Source organism: Podarcis tiliguerta, assembly GCF_965153285.1.
Source record: "Podarcis tiliguerta genome assembly, chromosome: 17".
Classification (NCBI taxonomy): Eukaryota; Metazoa; Chordata; class Lepidosauria; order Squamata; family Lacertidae; genus Podarcis; species Podarcis tiliguerta.
This window is the reverse complement of record NC_139550.1, coordinates 28815818-28831133: the sequence shown is the minus strand read 5'-3', so window position 1 is coordinate 28831133 and position 15316 is coordinate 28815818. Positions and strand designations below refer to the sequence as shown.

The 15316-nt window shown below is 45.5% G+C and overlaps 1 long non-coding RNA gene across 2 annotated transcripts; it reads left to right on the top strand.

The window, feature by feature from the left end:
• The first annotated feature begins 13512 nt into the window (after window positions 1–13512).
• Window positions 13513–15082, top strand: LOC310667975. 2 transcript variants are annotated; one of them, XR_014506500.1, is made up of 3 exons: window positions 13513–13660; window positions 14204–14295; window positions 14968–15082. It is a non-coding gene; the product is annotated as an uncharacterized lncRNA (long non-coding RNA). The 2 variants fall into 2 exon arrangements; XR_014506501.1 differs by lacking the exon at window positions 13513–13660 and having other exon boundaries at window positions 13840–14295.
• The last annotated feature ends 234 nt before the right edge of the window (window positions 15083–15316 follow it).

Genomic DNA, 15316 nt, shown 5'->3' with positions numbered 1-15316 from the left:
CACCACTCACTCTGTCCTCCCCATCACCAGCAAGCACTCTTCTCAACTGATGCCTTTCATCAGGTCCAGCTATTGATAGTCTCCTAGTGCCATCATTGCCATCCTCTGTGCCCAGGAAGGGTTGACACCCCCTCCCTCACTGTAAGGCAGGTAAGCCTCCCCCACGAACCTAGCAAGTGACTCTAGCCACCTTTCATTCTACCAAGGCCCAGGCCCAACAGCATCAGTCATGGGGCAGGCAGTCTGCCATGCAGGTAGACCACAATCCATGTCACTAGGGCGGTGGCACCACGGCAACACCCACAAGGGACTGCTAGGACTCCTAGCCCTCCAATGGGAGGGCACAAAGCATTCCACCACAACATCGAGACCATTGGCCTGGAGAGGAGAAGCAGCCTTGAACCATGAACCGATCATGCATCCAGTGCCTTGAAAAGTGAAATATACTCAGAGTCGCAAAGTGATTTCATGCTCTTCATTCAGCTCATAGTGGTGAGGAGGAATGAATGAATGTCCCCTCAAAGTATCTGCTTTATATACATTATTTACACAATGGGCTGCGCATGATTGGCTAATTCTGGAATTCTACAGTAAGCCAATCAGGTTGTGGATTCACTTATATCTGGAGCATGATTGGGTGGTTCCTGCCAACCAATCATACTGCTGCATTGTTCTAGGACCAATCAGACTGCTGCATTCTGAATCCTATTGTTCTAGGACCAATCAGACTGCTGCAGTTTGGATCCTATTCAACTCAGTACATAACAAAAAGGTATCCCACCACCATCCTCCTCACGCCAAAGTAGGGATGGGTGATGCTGTGATAGGAATTTTGAGGTCTTAGATATATATAAAATGTTCGTAAATGTGCCAACCAAGCACTTACATAGATCAGCACAGGAAGACCGACCTGAAATCATTTTTGATTCCCAGGCTGACTGGGTGTTTTCTCTGCAAGGAGGGAGGGGGCTCAGGGAGCCTTCCCATTGTCTCAGGAATTGAGTAGTCAGCATTTTAATGGGTGACAGACTATCAGGAAAGGCAATCAGATAACCTGGCAGACAGGAAAAACAACAACACCTTTTCTGTGATGTAGGTATGATGTTTGTGGGGGGTGGTCTTGGGTTACCCCCCTTCTGTGATGTATGTATGATGTATGGAGGGGTGGTCTTGAGCTCCAGGGCAGGGAATTTAAAATGTCTATATAAGGCCTTGCGCACCATTGTTCTGGGTTCCTCCTCCTTTCCTGTGTGTGAGGGGAGCACCTGTTGCAACAGATCAATAAAAATCAGGCTTACTAGCTGCTTTGCTTCTCAATATTCTCTGGTTGGCCTCTGTTATTTTCTCCTACCAATAAGGAACCTACGTAAGGACTCTGTATGGGCTTTTGGATACCCCATAAGGGGGAAAGGGCAGATTTTTGTTTACAACAATGCCTCCATTGACAAAAGTAACCACACCTACTTCTAGGACCCATGGTGATGGCCTTCTGCTCTGAAATGGCAGGGCAGGGGTCTCTGGAAGCAGCATTACTAGCTTCTCTGGTAGCAGCACAGCTTGCTCCCTGTGAACCTCAGCCATAGGAACTTCATCAGCCCAGGCCAGATTCCCACCGTCATCTTCTGCAGTGACTTGGCAGAGTAGAGGTAGAGGCAGGGAGGAAGGAAAGATGGTCAGAGAAGCACCCCTGTCCTGCACCACTAGGAAGAGCCACCTGTTACGTTATCTAATCCCATGCCACACATTGCCTCTTGGGGCACAATTGAAAGAAATATCTATTTGTCTGGTCCCCATGGAATGAACTGCATGATGGAATGGGCAAGCTCCCATTGGTTAGATTTGCCCCTGCCCTCATCCACCATTAAACAAACATTCCCCATGGAAATACTTAGGCTAGAATAAATCACAGACTCTTAGTGAAGATTTTACTTACAGTTTCCAGACACTACCACAAACAAGTCTCCATCTACTGCCGATAAAATTAAGATGAAAAAAAATGTTCCAAATGACTTTTAAAAGAAAAGCACTTTGTTTCCTTACAAAAAGGATCTTGAGAGATTGTTCTAAAAAGAATGAAGGGAGACTGAGAAAGGGAGAGCAGAGCCAGCCGACAGCCTGCTAATCCACTTACGACCTGAGCTATGGGGTCAGACTACCTCTTTCATCCACAAGTGTGAGTCAGTAACTGTATATTACAGCAGGCCAGTTGTGCCAGAGTAGGCTGCCACCCACCACACCTTCCCAGTCCTCTGACATGCCCCTAACCCAAAACTGAACTACGTTACCAATAATTCTGAAGGAAGGGGAAGTTTGTTTGTTTTAACGGTGAGAGTCTAGCAGGGAGAGTCTAGCAGGTGAGAGTCTAGCAGGTGAGAGTCTAGCAGGTGAGAGTCTAGCAGGGAGACAAAAAACCTGATCACTCATTCTGTAGATTCAGAATTTTCAACTTTTGCCGAGTATGCCTTGTGGATTCCCCTACTCGCGTAACTTTTGGGGAAACTGTTTCAAGAATTCTCTAGAAAAGTGAGTTAATATCTTGCCACGCTTAACACACTAGATTTGTGTGCAGTTCAGATGCAGGTGTTTGGAAGTTTCCCAGTCCTCAGTGTATTTATTTCCCAGGAAGACAAATTGAAGAGCTTTGGCTTCTTTGTCAAGGCAATGGCAGGATTTCCCTTGAGATATTATCTGATATTCTCAGAAGTTGTTCCCTGCAGAGAATTTTTACTGCAGGTCCCACTCCCACCCTTGGCCACTGTTTGAAGAAGTTGCATGCAACTAAATTCCAAAGTATTAAATGCTTTGTTTGGAACAGAAATGTTTTATTTAGGTTGGTTCTTTCCCCAAATGGCTCCTTTACGTTCATTCAGATAGATTTGCGGACTGTCAGTTGTTCCATGTGTAGCACCACTGCAAAGCAAATTAACACAATGGTTAGATGTGAGGCTCTCCATGGGAAGCAGAACTGGGGATAAATATATCATTTCCAAGAAACATGTTGTGCTGGCCTCATTCGAATTGCCTAATATCCCTTCTGGGCCTAGACATTTTGCTGTCTCTTTTTCTGCTTGACCGCCCTGGGTTGATTCCTTTTCAAATGATCTTCAGTAGTCAGTTCTGTTCTGTCTGTGTCTCCTTTTGAGCAGGTCAAGCCATACTGAATAGGGCCCAGCAATGTTAATACTGTAGGCTAGATCCTAACATAAAATATTGAGTTGAAAGGGAAAACCAAACGGATCAGACAGTACTGTACAAAAAAAAAGTTAAAGTTAGACATATGTCTGAGACAGATGTAAAATATTGGCCAGTCAGCATATTAGTTAAACACAGACTGCTGAAGCTGTCAAATGGGAGTTATAGTATGGTAAATCTCTGGCAAATCTTCAATACGTCATCAGGTTTTGAAGGGAATGGAGGAATAATGTGCTGTAGAAATACATAATATTTCCACATTTCTGTCTCTCACACACACTCTGTCATATTTAAATGGTCTTTAGTTTATTTTTAAACAGGTCAACGTATATGGGAGATTGGGGATATGAAAGATCCTTCTTCATTGCCTGTAGATGGTAAAACTACTTCTCAAGAAACCCCCCTGGGTTTGGGAAATCTAAGTAATTACAGGCCAATTTCCCCTTGTTGGGCAAGGTTCTTGAGCAGGTGATTGTGGACTAGATCTAGGTGCTCCTAGAGGAAACTGATTTTCTAAATCCATTTCCACTGAGGTTTAGGCCTGGTTTGGGCACAGAAATTGCTTTGGTTGCCCTGTAAAGGTAAAGGTACCCCTGCCCGTACGGGCCAGTCGTGTCCGACTCTAGGGTTGTGCGCCCATCTCACTCAAGAGGCCGGGGGCCAGCGCTGTCTGGAGACACTTCTGGGTCACGTGGCCAGCGTGACAAAGCCGCATCTGGCGAGCCAGCGCAGCACACGGAAACGCCGTTTACCTTCCCGCTAGTAAGCGGTCCCTATTTATCTACTTGCACCCGGGAGTGCTTTCGAACTGCTATGTTGGCAGGCGCTGGGACCGAACAGCGGGAGCTCACCCCACCGCGGGGATTCGAACCACCAACCTTTCGATCGGCAAGCCCTAGGCACTGAGGCTTTTACCCACAGCGCCACCCACGTCCCTTTGTTTGCCCTGTATGATGGCTAAATATTTCAGAATCACTTCCGGTAATATGAAGATGTCTCCAAGATGCTTTATTTACATCATGGGTGTCCAGGTATATGAGTAACTTCCCATTTTCCTTTTCTATAATTACAAGACTGTTTACTCAGTCCAAGGGACTGAAACCCTAGATATCATTCCTGCACTTTCCAACTGACTCAAGGTACACTTTATTGAGTATTGCAAAAGGAACATTTTGACACTCATTTCTAACAGGAACTACTGCTGGTAAAGTCCATCGGGCTCAGCAAGACAAACAAAAATGTCAGAGTATATAGAAATAGCTACTCCTATGTCAGAGATTCAACCCAATAAGCAAGGTCCGGTGTCTCACAAGCTGCCCTGTCCAATATTGGAAGGGTTGAAAAGCTTGTTGTGAGTCGAGGACCCGACACCTGCTTAGGGATAAATAAGACACAAGGACACATGTATTTTAGGTAATGGGCTAAATAACGCCACAACTTTATTGGTTACAGCACGTGAGTGGTATTGGATCTAACAATCTATACATGACTCCACCCGCTCAGTGGGGAGTCATTCAAGGGTTAACAACCAGTGGGAGGAGCTTGTTGACGCAAATACAACTGGAAGCATCCCCGGATGTCACCAGGGATCGTGCCATGGCCCTAGCCACCAACAGGGCATTGCACAGGATCCACGACCACTGGATCCCTTTAATGGAATACCCAACAAGGGGAGGGCTAGGTGACGACCACAACCTGCCCTCTGACACCACACATATTCCAATGCCTAACCGCCACCCGAGCCAAAAAAGACTCATCGCCAAATACCCTCACAGCTGCAACCAATTCCTAATGCTTCTGATGATATAGGCCAACCACACATCATTTTCTTGATCAGAAAAATGAACGCTATCGTGGCGTTTGCCCTCGTAGGTGTGTGACATCATACTGGGTTCATAAGGAAAAGGTCAACTAATTGTAAAATGACTAACCAATGGGAACCCAAGAGAAGGGAGTTAGAGTTAGGGTGGTTGAGAAGACAGTGTGTGTTAGAAGAGACAGAGAGGAGAAGTCTGTGGGTTGGGCTAGTCTGATGTGAGAGAGTAAGAGAATTTGTTAAGAGGAGTCAGTCAAACAGTTGAGATAATCAGTCAGTCAGAAGGTACAGTGGTGCCTCGCAAGACGAAAAGAATCCGTTCCGCGAGTCTCTTCGTCTTGCGGTTTTTTTCGTCTTGCGAAGCAAGCCCATTAGCGGCTTAGCGGATTAGCGCTATTAGCGGCTTAGCGGGCTTAGCGGATCAGCTGATAAGCGGCTTAGTGGATCAGCTGATAAGCGGCTTAGTGGATCAGCTGTTAAGCGGCTTAGCGGCTTGGGAAAAAAGGGGGGGAGGAAAAAAACCCCGCAGGAACTCGCAAGACATTTTCGTCTTGCGAAGCAAGCCCATAGCAAATTCGTTTTGCGAAGCACCTCCAAAATGGAAAACCCTTTCGTCTAGCGGGTTTTCCGTCTTGCGAGGCATTCGTCTTGCAGGGCACCACTGTATTAGGAAGGTATAGGCCGGTAGAGAAACTAAAGTTAAGATACTGACAGAAATATTATCTGAGAAACCATAAACTTGTTAATATTTATAAAATAAACTTGTTTATTTGGTACACTTTTAACAACTGTCTGGACTCGGTGTTTTACCCAAGAGTAACGGGCTGGTGGCAGCGGGGAAGCGAGCACAGTGGTGGCACAGGGATCAATAGACCATTAAACGTCCGGGGACCCTGTGTGATCGCCACAGCCATCATCTCGAAACAGCGCCACCTCGCTGAAGCAGAATGGGGTACGGCACTTCCATGGCCGCTTAAATGCGGCTAAACCCCACCCCTAAGCCAGCCCTATTGGCTGGCTAAAAGGCGCGGCGCGGCAGCTGGGATAACTGACACAGGGAGCCAAATACGCCCCCCCGCCGAATCAGGAACCGGCTCCCGCCCACAACCCCTCCCCTCTGGTAGGAGGAGGGGTCTTATAAAAAACAGTAGCCTGGCTGTTTTCTGTAGAAAACCAATTTAAGAACGATGGTTCCCAATGACTGTATCTGAGGTCCAGCATAAGCCACAAGGGTTACAGCATTCTTAGTTAATTCTTTCCCACCAGATAATTATCAAAGGGTTTAACAGGCAAAATATTCCCCTCTGCTCCTGTATTCAGTCAGAATTTCACTGGAAGTCTCTGGAAGGTTAAACCAGCACACTGTCCAACCCCCTTGGCTTGCAGGCGGCTAAGCGGTATTATGAGCTAACTCGCAGTAAGCTACTGTTGAAATCAAGCGCTTGATCTTGAGTTGACATTCTTGTTTTTGCTAGAACCTAATGGCTTTAATTGCCTTACCCCGGTGTAATGGTTTTTCATGGCACATTTGTGCCAAGTCTTCGCAAATGTTAAGTTTTATACTGCATCACAGTGGGGGCACATATCCCCTCTGGTTTGGTCATATCTATATTTAGGTTGTGACTTCTCAGATCCCAGAGTCCATGCAGGAAACCCCTAATTACTGGATGTGGCTCCTTGCCAGATATTAAAGAAGATGTCATGGTGTTCAGTTGAACTCTTGCTACTTCTGTTATGTTGCACTTTTCAATTGTTCCAGAGAAAAATCAGGGTCCCTTGGGAGCTTTTCCTCCTTCACACTGAAATAATCTTATCCTCTGTGTATCATTGACTGCAGGGCCAAATCAACCATTACTAGCACTAAGTCTGAGTTCAGTAGCAAACTGTTCAGTAACGTCTGCATGAGACTGCATATGATTTCAAAAGAAATATTGCTCAAGCACTAGATTATTGCAAGGAGCGTAGCCTATACTAAATCCTGCAAGGACCTCTGTGATATTTTTTCAGCCATCAACATCAGGAAAAACTAAGGTATTGTCCCCAACACAGCTCAACAAAATGTCTACCTGCCATTCTTAGGTGCCTTATCAATTCCAGTAACAGTGAGATATAGCTGAATTTTTCAACTAAATTTCATTGTAAAAGTAGCAGAGGCGAAGGCTGTAATATCTACTAAAAATGTTGGGGGGGTACATCGATAATCAAATAATAGATCTTATTCTAACTGCCCCTGCTAAAACCTTGTCGTTTTTGCTGTCACCTGATCATCTTGATCTGCTAAAAGAAAGGACACAGTAGCAATGGTTGAGCGACCCAGCATGGACAATAATAGAAGGTTAATCACCTCATTCCTCAAATCTTTATAAAGAGTGCAGGCCAGAAGCACATGAGCCACTGACTCAATACTGCCATTTCCACAGGGACATAACCGTTTTTCTAGTGAATTTCTTTGAAATCGACCCTCAAGTACAGCCAAAAGGCAGTATATTCAATCTAGTGAAAGTGAAAGCGCGTCTGTATTTTGGAATTGTTAATTTTGCAAATTGGGTGCCAAAGGATCAAAATGACTAGGTGGCCTGACTTCCAGTCATGTGTTATATCTTTTTCCTCAGCTGATATTTTTGTCCATTATAGTAATTCTTTCAGAGATCCCTTCATAGAGCATATTTATGAGATTTTCTCATTCTTTTTTCCCCATATTTCCCCAATACATGGTACCTCAGGTTACAGACACCTCAGGTTACAGACGCTTCAGGTTACAGACTTCGCTAACCCAGAAATAGTACTTCGGGTTAGGAACTTTGCTTCAGGATGAGAACAGAAATTGTGCGGCGGCAGCGGGAGGCCCCATTAGCTAAAGTGGTACCTCAGGTTAAGAACAATTTCAGGTTAAGAACAGACCTCCAGAATGAATTAAGTTCTTAACCCGAGGTACCACTGTACTACATGGGTTCAGAAAAACAATTTTTTGTCCTTAATCAATAATGTCACTCTTTTTCTACAGCTGCAACATACATGGAAGTCTTTACAAAGTGTAGTTGGAAGGCTCATTGGTAGATATAACTGCAAAATAACTTTCTATTTTCTATTATTGCTGCTGTTTGGCAAGATTAGACGTTTACAGCCAGCTTGGGGGAGGGGCGATTGCGGTCTGGCCTCAGCCTCAGTTGACTGTGGATTACCCACCCACCCCACGACATGCTTTAGGTAGAAGAAGAAGAGTTTGGATTTGATATCCCGCCTTTCACTCCCTTTAAGGAGTCTCAAAGCGGCTAACATTCTCCTTTCCCTTCCTCCCCCACAACAAACACTCTGTGAGGTGAGTGGGGCTGAGAGACTTCAAAGAAGTGTGACTGGCCCAAGGTCACCCAGCAGCTGCATGTGGGGGAGCGGAGATGCGAACCCAGTTCACCAGATTACGAGACTACCGCTCTTAACCACTACACCACACTGGCTCTGCCCAAAGGTGTGGTCTGCCCAAAGGTAAGTGCATGAAATCTTGCTATGGAAGCCTTTGGCTTCCGTATTCAGGACAAAGGAGGAATTTGCCTTCAGAATAATTTGGCTTGTCTGGGGTTTTGCCTACCTCATAGCAATTGTTACAACTTGATGGCAGATAAGACATCGGGTTGGATCCTCAGTGTAGATGGACAGGAGGTCAGGATCACCCACCACCACAAGGAATCAGGGTATCCTATGAAAAGGATCCAGGGGAGAACGCCCAGATGGTGATCTCAGTGGGATGCCCCAATTTGATGTACGTCAAAGGGTGATCCTTAACCTTGGTTAACCCTGCCAAATAATCAGCCAGCAGACGGGCTGGTTGATTCAAGATGCATACCCAACACTTGTACCAAAACCTACTGACATCTGTAATCAATAAAGTTGTGGCCTGTGGTTGTCCTGTGTTTATTACTAATTCACCATGCCTTGGCCCTACCGCCCATAGCTTCACTGTGCCTGGAGCCGCAATCTTCTTCAAAATGCAACTTATTCAAATCTTGTAAATTCCAGGACTATCTCTTAAAATGAGATCTGGATTGTAGCGAGTATGAACGGTAGTTTTACCATAAAACTGTAAACATGGTTGCACTGTCCAGCTGATTCTCCCAAGCCTATTATATAATCCCTTACATCACTCCCATGTCTCCAGGTCTCATTTTTCACTGCAGTTTCTTGTATGCAATTTTGGACAGTGTCCTTAGAATCCCTGTAAAGCAGCTGGAGGTTCAGCTGGTGGGGCCTGACTCAAACAGTTGCTCAGCAGTGAAAACAATTTCTCTGTAGATTGGGGTGCATGTAGCCCTGAGGATTTTTGAACCCATCTATTCAAATACCACCACCTACAGGATCAGACTCATGTATGAAATGAGTTCAAAAGCTGGATGGACCTTGGAATATCGTAACAATTCAGCTGAATCCAGAATCAAACTGGGCTCATTCAGCACGATTTGGATCTGGTCCAAAGCAAGTCATCACACCTCCGGATCAGTCCTGAGCAGGTTCCATGAATCTGAATCTATTCAGAGTGCTTTGGTCCGATCCAAAGCTCAAAACACTCTCTAAGGAAGCCAGGAAGGCTGTCTCCAGAAATAGCCAGTTGACCAGCAGTGCTATTAGAAGCGTGAGCAGATTCCCAGCGGGGCTGGGAGGAAAGAAAGACAGAGAGTGTGGTTGAAAGTTGCAGGAAGGGGAGAAAGGAAAGAAGGGAGGGAGGAAGGAGGCAGAAGGAAAAGCAGTGAGTAGAGAGAGGAGGGCATTAAGGCACACAGACTGACAGACTGGTGGAGGAGGTAGAAGGAGAGGGAGAGGGGATGCAGAGCAGAACAGACTCGACCCTGATGGTTATGGAGGAAGTCACTAGCAGAGTGTGAAAGGTGATGAAAAGCAAACTTTTGAGCTTCTGGTCCGTGGTCTCTCCTGGCTTCAGAGGCTCCCTTGTACCTTTGGCGAGAAGTACCAGCGCCTCTAGGGACGCAGGTGGCGCTGTGGGTTAAAGCCTCAGTGCCTAGGGCTTGCCGATCGAAAGGTCGGCGGTTCGAATCCCCGCGGCGGGGTGCGCTCCCGTTGTTCGGTCCCAGCGCCTGCCAACCTAGCAGTTCGAAAGCACCCCCGGGTGCAAGTAGATAAATAGGGACCGCTTACCAGTGGGAAGGTAAACGGCGTTTCCGTGTGGTGCGCTGGCTCGCCAGAGCAGCGTTGTCACGCTGGCCACGTGACCCGGAAGTGTCTTCGGACAGCGCTGGCCCTTGGCCTCTTTGAGTGAGATGGGCGCACAACCCTAGAGTCTGTCAAGACTGGCCCGTATGGGCAGGGGTACCTTTACCTTTACCTTTACCAGCGCCTCTGGGATGCGGGTGGCGCTGTGGGTTAAAGCCTCAGCACCTAGGGCTTGCCGATCGAAAGGTCGGCGGTTCGAATCCCCGCGGTGGGGTGCGCTCCCGTTGTTCGGTCCCAGCGCCTGCCAACCCAGCAGTTCGAAAGCACTCTCGGGTGCAAGTAGATAAATAGGGACCGCTTACTAGCGGGAAGGTAAACGGCGTTTCCGTGTGCGGCTCTGGCTCGCCAGAGCAGCGATGTCACGCTGGCCACGTGACCTGGAAATGTCTTCGGACAGTGCTGGCCCCCGGCCTCTTTGAGTGAGATGGGCGCACAACCCTAGAGTCTGTCAAGACTGGCCCGTACGGGCAGGGGTACCTTTACCTTTTTACCTTTACCAGCGCCTCTGAAGCCAGCATCCTGTAATTTGGCAGGATCCACCCATTAAACAGCACCTTGTAGATGACATGATACTGATGATGTGTCAGCCATCATTTCTGCTACCATGTAGGCTCAATAATGAGCCCTTCTCTGGGTTCATTGACACTTGTGCTGAGCCTAGAAAGCATGCGTCTGAATGTTTTCCTGCTTGGCCCACGCTTTCTAGGTATGGGTTTGAGTGGTTTTCCCTTGCCCAGCTCTTTTCCAAGGGAAAACCTGAATTGCAGTTCCCTTCAATTGAATGCTAAAGAGTGGTTTTCCCCAGGGGAAAACAGTGGGACAAGGGGAAGTGTGGATAAGCTGATGTGTTCCTAGAATTCATATATTCTACTGTACTGTAACTCTCTCTCCCTGCTTCCATCACTGTCCCTCTATTTCCTGGAAAACCAGTTGGCTGAGCTGGATCTGCATCGTGCGAGAGGTGCTTGGAGAAATCATGTCACCTAAGTAGCCCACAAGCCATCTAGGACATCAGTTCCCATAGGAGCATCAGGAATCCCTCTTGATTCTATTAGCCTTCAGTGGAGGACTAGCTGAAGTTGTCGACACACACAAAGAAAAGAAGTAGCTATTGCTCTAGCATGGCAGATTACTGTTGTTAACTGTAGTTACATAAAAACCTGCAATCAGCTAATAATTGTCCGTGTGTTTTAAGCCAAACCACACTCTGTTGCAGTTGCCTGTATATTAATCAAATTCCAAGCATGATGAGATAATCAACTTCACTTCCAATGTATTGGTGCAATCCAGCTGCTTTTCTTCAACTCATACACTTGAGATCTGGAGCTGGCACTCCTGCAGAAATCATTATATATGATTTATATATTGCCTTTTGCTGGCAAATGATCCTACCCATTCATTCGAGGTCTAAAATTTGCACCCCAAATCATGAGGACATTCCATCCTAACAGCCTATGGAGTAGAATGAGGACATCTCCCTCAATAAAAACGATCCTCCTCTCCTCTTCATGGCACTCTGTTAGAATTAAAACATTTCCACTCTTCCACGCCAGATGACATAATCTGAAGGGACTGAGATTCTATAGTCCAAAAAAGTAGACTAACGTGTTTGTAGTTTGTTTGTTTCTTAATGACTTTTTTTTCTGGCAACGTAAATCGGTGGGACTCCATAAGATGTTGCTTGCGCATGAAAAAGGTAAAAGGTAAAGGACCCCTGGACAGTTAAGTTCAGTCAAAGATAACTATGGGGTGCAGCATTCACCTCTGCTTTCAGGCTGAGGGAGCTGGCGTTTGTCTTTATTTTATTTATTATTTTTTTAGAAGACTACTATAAAACTTTATTGATGCATAATTCACAAAGATGCTGTGGCTTGGCTTACTTCAGAGAAAATATAGGCACAGTCATAGCACTAAGTGAAAGGATTCAGTCGACAGAAATTTGGGTTGCTTATATATAAAGGGGTAGATTGGAAGTCACAGGGGCTGAAATGTGAATCTCCTTCCTCTGAGACACAGATGCAATAAAAATGCTCAACTGCCTTGGTAACATTAGGGACCACTGAGGAATGGCAGGGAAGGCAGCATCCTCCAAATTGAGTTTCACATACTAGTTTCTGCAACAAATTTTAAGGACTAAGAACAAATGAGCTGCTTTCCAGTAAGATGGTAAAAGGTAAAGGTAAAGGTACCCCTGACCATACGGGCCAGTCTTGACAGACTCTAGGGTTGTGCGCCCATCTCACTCAAGAGGCCGGGGGCCAGCGCTGTCCAGAGACACTTCTGGGTCACGTGGCCAGCATGACATCGCTGCTCTGGCGAGCCAGAGCCGCACACGGAAACACCGTTTACCTTCCCGCTAGTAAGCGGTCCCTATTTATCTACTTGCACCCGAGAGTGCTTTCGAACTGCTAGGTTGGCAGGCGCTGGGACCGAACAACGGGAGCGCACCCCGCCATGGGGATTCGAACCGCCGACCTCTTGATCGGCAAGCCCTAGGCGCTGAGGCTTTAACCCACAGCGCCACCCGCGTCCCTAGTAAGATGGTAGTCCTTTTTAAAAAAAGAATCCTTGCAGTCTCCAGCAAATGTACCATGGTGAAGATTGGATCACCTTTTCTGAAAGCCATACTTCTTTCGCTCATAGAAGAAATCTGTTTTTGAGCTGCCCAGATTGACGATCTTGGGACAGCCATCTCGATTTTTCACAAAGTCATCCAATAGCCACGCCCGCCGGCTTGCGGCAGAATATCAAATCCGGGTGGTACTTGGCCATCCCTGAAACCCTTCGCCTCGCCCTGGCATTTGTCTTTAGACAGCTTTCTGGGACAAGAACTGGAGGAAGGAGAAGAGGCACTGAGATGTATTTATTCCACTTAATTAACTCATCTTAGGGCCACATTTGTGGGCCTGTTATTAATTGGGTTGGCTGAACAGCTTTCTCAGCATTCCAATGAGAACGAGGTTCTGGATTTCCTTTGAGAGGAATGACAGAATATAAATTTAATAAACAAATAAGATGACAAGCTTGCAATCAGTCAATGGATTGGCTTGAAACTCGGCAGTGTAGGAGAAGAAGCTTTGTAGGTGGTATATGCCACACATGGGTTAGAAAATATTTTCAAAATTGCTTCTTTGGAATGAGTTTAACATTTGATGAGGGACTTGGGCATGTTGACAGGTGCAGGGAGACAAAGATTATGGGAATGTTATCCATTTCGTACCATGCGTTTTGGGAAATGGGTTGTAGTTAAAGGGGAAAAGCTAGTATTTACTTTTGCCCATCAGTTGTGTAACTCGTCGAAAGCTTTTATTTAAAAGGGATTTATTTATTTTTCTGGTGAACGTTCGTCAATGGACATGCTTATTCTGCTGTTGCTAAGCAATGGTTTCCAGGCAACGATCTGATAGACCAGGCCTCAGCCTCGTAATTTAGGTAGACCCAGAGATTAGAAGTTAGGCCTGAAAGGAGACAGAAAGGGAACAAAACCCACAGCAGATGAATAAAAATAGTTTTTTATTCAGTAGGTGGATTTGTGACAGGAAGCTTTTGAAGACACAGGGGAGCCTTCAGAAGCAAGCATGAGGGGAAGGGGGATTTTGGGGGTGTTGAATTTCCTCTTTTTCGTTGCGGCCATTAAAGGCTGGGCTTGCCAACTGACTTGAAAGGCTTGCTCCTATGCCTTTAACAATTATGCAACCTGCAGAAATCAGCTGGGGTGATTATAGGGCATGGGAACCCCCTGCTAATGCCACCCAATCAACCCATAAAAATTGGCAATCCTATGAAATACACATAAGCCTGTTTGGGGGGGGGGGAATTGCAACCTTTATTTTTAACCTTACTTGACTTGCTTAGCCACTTAATAGGCATTCTGAGTTGAATGTGAATACGTGTGCTTCTAAATCATATGATTTCTTCTTTTTCAAGTATTTCCCCCCCCCCCTTTATTTCTGCATTGAATTTCAAACCCTACAGTTGGCAGGCGGTGGTGATACCAGTTTGGTATTGACTCTTGTCAGAGCCTTTCAGTGCTGGTTCCCTGGTTGTAGAATGCCCTCCCTTCTGAGGTGTGTTTGTCTCCCCTATTATTTAACTATAAAGAAGGAATTTTAAAACATTTACCAAGTTTACCACGGCTGAAAGATACTGTTCCTGGCAACCTTGAAATCATTGGCTGAGAGAATGTGACTTTTCAAACTTAATAAACAAATTAGGGCAACATTTGTGGGCCTGTTGTATAATGTTTTTAATTATATTTTTATTGATGTGTTGGCTGCCCTGATAGCCTTTGGGCAGAATGGTGGCTATAAAAGAAAGAAAGAAAGAAAGAAAGAAAGAAAGAAATTTCAGTTTCCAAAGCATAGCCTTCTCAAAACATAATAAAATTCAATCAACTAATAAAAAATATTTCTCCTTAGCATGCTGTATTGAGGGTTTTCCATGTTCACTATAGCATAAGTCATGTCCTTGGACTCAGCTACATTTGTAAAGATAAACCGCTTTATATGCGTTATAACACTGTGACACCAGATGACGTTGTGGAGTCCCGTTTTCCGCCAACAGGATTTCCCTGTATGAAGTTTACAACGCATTTAACGGATGTAAAACATAGATAAATGTAAAACATAGATAAAAACATCAGGGCAGTGTTCAGAGTGCAAATGTCTCTTGAAATAAACAGATGACAAATTTCATTCCCGAAACTCCAAACTGAAAAAACGAATTTTCATCCAATTTAGATATATGCATAACCAAGAAGAGAGAAGAATGAAACATGTAGTGGTGGAAACACCATCTCTTGTATAACATCCAGTTCAGCCTTTGACCAGCTTCTAAATAAAGCCAAATGACTAGCACTAGCAATGTTGTTGATACCCAGTGTTGGACATCAAAAAGACATGAGGGTGGAGATGGAAGACATCTGGAGCTTGTGCCTGATTCCTGGACGGACATATGTGAGTAATATATTTCCACATCTGTTCCTCAGCAAATAAAATGCTAGAGAGCATGGAAACGCTGTCAGCCCTTTAAAAATTCATGGGTCTATTTTCTGTCTGGAAGAGGATGCAGTTCGCACAATTGCAGGCT